Genomic DNA, 4,215 nt, shown 5'->3' on the forward strand with positions numbered 1-4,215 from the left:
TATTGTGTTGGATGGAGATCAGTGATTTCATGTCTTGGTTTTGATTATGGTTACAGCAGACTTTGGATGAGGGGCTTCGCTATTATATAGATTTCACCCTCAGACTGATCGATAGTTTGAGCACCCTATACAGATAGTGAAGGATATGCTGATAGTGGATTATGGATTTCAGGGGTAGTTGGATCATCACAGTTGGTGATTTGTTCATGATACTTAGATGGAGTGGTATATGAGTATATTATTTGGTTATTACCCTTGGATGAGGATCCCTGAGTTGAGGAGTAAATTTGGGGACCAAATTTTTATTAGTAGGGGAGAATGTAAGATATCACAAAATTAAATAATAAATGTTATTGGACGAAAAATCTTATTGGATTTTTCAGGAATTTTTAGAAATTTTCTGGGAATTTTTCGGAGCTTGTACGTCGAGTTTTGAGGGGACGAACTGACGGGTTCAAATAAAGCCTGTTTGGGAAACCCATTTAATTAAGTGAGGAAATGATTTATTTATAAAATCAATTTTCTTTTCTCCCCCAAATTCGTTGATTCCCGACCCCCATCTTCCCCGATCTCCTCTTCCTCGACCTCACGCCGAAACCCGAAACTCCCTTCCCTCTCCGGCGATTTCTCGCCTCACCGACGCCAAGCTCACGATCGCCGACCATCTTCCTTCGGGTAGGGCTAGGGCAAAGACTCCATTGGCTCCTCTTGCGATCCTTTTCCTTTCTCTCTTTCTCACGAACGCCCGATGCCAACGAAGAACGACTTCTTCCACGGCGATCGCGTCCTCGTCGAGTCACCGGAGAGAATGGCGTTGGTTTTCGGGGGTTACCGATCATCTCCCACTGAGAGGTTGTCTTCTCGGCGGTTTCTTGCTCGCGGTCGGCAGCAGCCTAGCGTCTAGGGCACAGCCGGGGGAGTTTGATTCGCATCACCAGCCGATCAATCGTCTCCTCCTCAATTTGTTCCTTAGGATTGATCTGTAGCTCCACACCCGCTGGATTGGATCGGGCGACATCATCAGAGGCGACCTATCAAGGTATGCTTCGTCCAAAATTTATGGATTCAAGGATCCGGTACTATAGGTCTCAATTCTTGATATTCCTCTTGTTTTGAACTAGGGGAAAGTACCGAATCATCTTAGTGACAGATCTTCCTTGAGTGGATTTTGATCTTCTTCTCTGTTCGTGGGCAAGAACAGATCATTTGCCCTAGCCTTGATCTTGGAGGTAAGTGTTTAGTTTTGGTTGTGGATTCGAGCTTGTGATCTTCTTGGTTTGATTTGGGGTTGGTAGGTGATGAAAGTGTGGGCAGCAGTAAGCATCATACCCATGATTTCTAGCAGTGGTTGCTTCAGTTTTGGTTCTTTGGTAACTCTCGGGTGAAGAGGTAAGGTGCATAGTTGTGCTGGAAATTAGTTAGTGATGTGTTGTTTTGTGGAATTCTAATCCCTTCTTCTTGATCCGGGTGATGAACAACAGCTTGATTTGGGATCAATTGAGCTGTTAGGAGGATTATGGTGGGAGCTGTGAGTGTTGATCAGCTACAACCTTCCAAGGTAAGTGATGTATCAATGAGGTATTTCTGATTGGTTTAATAGAATATTGCTAAATTAGGGTTGTAATTTTATGTAAGGGTTACTTCTTTTGGGCATGTGAAATGTGAAGGAGGGTTTTAAATATGATGAGATTGATTATCAGATTTGATGGTTAGAGGTGGGTCATGAGGATGATTATGCATGTTTGATGTATGATGTGTGGTGGATAATAATGGGATGTAATGGATGGATAATTTTCTGAATTAGAGTAGTGTCCATCTTGGAGTTTGTATTATGTTATGGTTTGATTAATTAGGGGTTGGTTGCATTTGATGAGTTCATGATTGTTATTAAGGATCATTGGATTATGTTTGGATTTAGGAAGAGTTAAATTTAAGGATGTGCCTATGATTTACTTTGGGTTGGATCATTAGGTGGAAACTAAACAGGGTTACCTAATCGACGTAGGATTAGGTATTGGGTTTAGTTTGTTGTTGATTATGTGATTAGCTAAACATTATATATATACCGTGTGATCGCAGGACTTGGGTTCGGGACGAGCGTCTCGACGCGGGATTACTTGGCACGATCTACATTTTAAGGCGGGTATTTCTTCCTTGACCTCTATGTAGATTTTCTTGTACTTAGTGCATGGTTATTATTGGATGAATTAGGCTGCTTTATCTTATATCATGATCGGTTGTTATTTTCCTGCATGATACTTATGCTTGACCCTTGTGATGATCTATTTAATTCATATACAGTCTCCACTCTTGACATCTACTCTGTTGTGATTTCACGTGTAGAGTATGTCTTGTAGGGATTGTTGGGTTGTTGGTATTACCATACTGATTGGGTATATGATGTGGATTGTACATAGGTGGGTATGTGTTATAGGAGTTATCTTGTTGATCGTGCATTTACATGTGGCGTGTATATCCGTATTTGTTATGTACTTTTGGAGGAGTGTGTTGATTGCACGTCTGTGGTTTATACACGTGTCCGATGTGTTTTTATTGGAGGATACATGTTGATTGTATATGTGGGGTTGTCCATGTATGTCTGATATGTTCATTGGGGATTATTGGTTGATTATACATGTGTAGTTGTATCATATGTTTGGTGGGATATGTGGAGGTATCATGACGATTATACTCGTATTGGAGGTATTTATGAGGTTTGGGGTTGTTGCATGGATGATGATTATATATATATATCGTATTAATCATTCATTCCGATGACCATTGTCTCCCTTGTGGTGAGAGTCATCGATTGGTTTGGGCCGCACGCTCGGCCACTCGTGGGTAGTGGTAGCTAGAGTTCTGCTCGTCTGTCGTGCCACCCGGTCACGAGGTTTAGTGAGATCGGCGTTGTGAGCAGTCAGGGACCACGATCTATGTAGCTAGATAGCTACTAGCGGATGTCGCCTCGACCACTATATAGTGGGGTGGAGGGTAGTACTGATCGTCCCGAGACAACCTCCGGCCATCGAGTCGTGGTGTTCGGAGAGGTGGCGGGGTGACCATGGAGCATGTATACGCAGTTATTATTCTTGCGTTTGATGCGCGGTGCATCTGCATTTGCATACATGCCTAGTAGTTACTAGTTGCATATGATTGTCGTTGTTGCACTTGTTTGAGATATGATTGTTGCACTTGGTTGCCATCTGCATCGTATCATTTATTTACATGTATATCGATCGTGCTTATATTACCGCGGGTATATCATTGCGAGATCCGGTGAGTTCTTGATCGTTGTACCGTGTCGATTCAGTTAGGTATGTATACATCGTTATATTAGTTGTGGTTTATACAGTTTATGTCGAGTTATTATATCGGTATGTTTATTGCATTGATTATGATAGTATGATCATGTTCTTATTCCCTACTGAGACTGTATACTTGTGATCTCCATGTTTTGTTTATGTATAGTCCATGCACTATCTTTTCTATTACCCGCTGAGTTACCTATACTCACCACCGCATGTATACATTTATGTTTTCAGGTAGCCTGTAGATGGTTGGTGTCGCTCGGAGTATCCTGTCTGTCGGGTCCTACGTCACATCCGACGATCGTTTCGGGTTTTGGTATATCTTTATTTGTATTCGATATGTGTTGTATTTGGTGTGTTGTTGTATTTGTTGTTATGGTTGTTGTATAAAGCCTAGCCGGCTAGCAGTGTGTTGATTGTGTTGTATTGGGCTTTCCGTTTTCGTTTTTCCGTTGGGTTTAAGTAGTGTGAATTTATTTTATATAACTGCGTGGTTGTGATTGTTTCATTCAGTAATGTGGGCTATTATAACTACGTGGTTGTGTATATAAATATTCCGGCAGCGTGTGGTGATGTATTTTGCTTGTAGTGATGCTTCGTATTGTCCTTTGATGCGGGGAGACTACTGTCGGATTTTTATGCAGCGGGGACTTCTTTGGGCGTAATAATTAGTGTGTCAGGCGGTATCGATACTTGCTATCGTTTTGGATTTTAGATTTATCGATACCAATTTAGTGGTATCGAGGCGATCTGATACTGTTATTCGTGTTTTGGATTTCATGTTTCGGTTTTCTTGATGTGACTTTTGGGCTTTGGGACCAGGCAGCAACAGGACTTCTCCAGGCTATAGGAGGTATGTATGCATGTGGTTATCATACATTTCTGTTGGTATGTGTACTATTGTCCA

At 41.8% G+C, this 4,215-nt stretch overlaps 1 long non-coding RNA gene across 1 annotated transcript; it reads left to right on the forward strand.

Annotated features, from left to right (window-relative positions):
* Window positions 1–350: 350 nt before the first annotated feature.
* On the forward strand, window positions 351–2,133 carry LOC122018549. The gene is made up of 5 exons (XR_006121815.1): window positions 351–1,039; window positions 1,122–1,229; window positions 1,296–1,389; window positions 1,482–1,558; window positions 2,080–2,133. It is a non-coding gene; the product is annotated as an uncharacterized LOC122018549 (long non-coding RNA).
* Window positions 2,134–4,215: the final 2,082 nt, after the last annotated feature.

This window comes from Zingiber officinale, chromosome 9A (genome assembly GCF_018446385.1).
Source record: "Zingiber officinale cultivar Zhangliang chromosome 9A, Zo_v1.1, whole genome shotgun sequence".
NCBI lineage: Eukaryota > Viridiplantae > Streptophyta > Magnoliopsida > Zingiberales > Zingiberaceae > Zingiber > Zingiber officinale.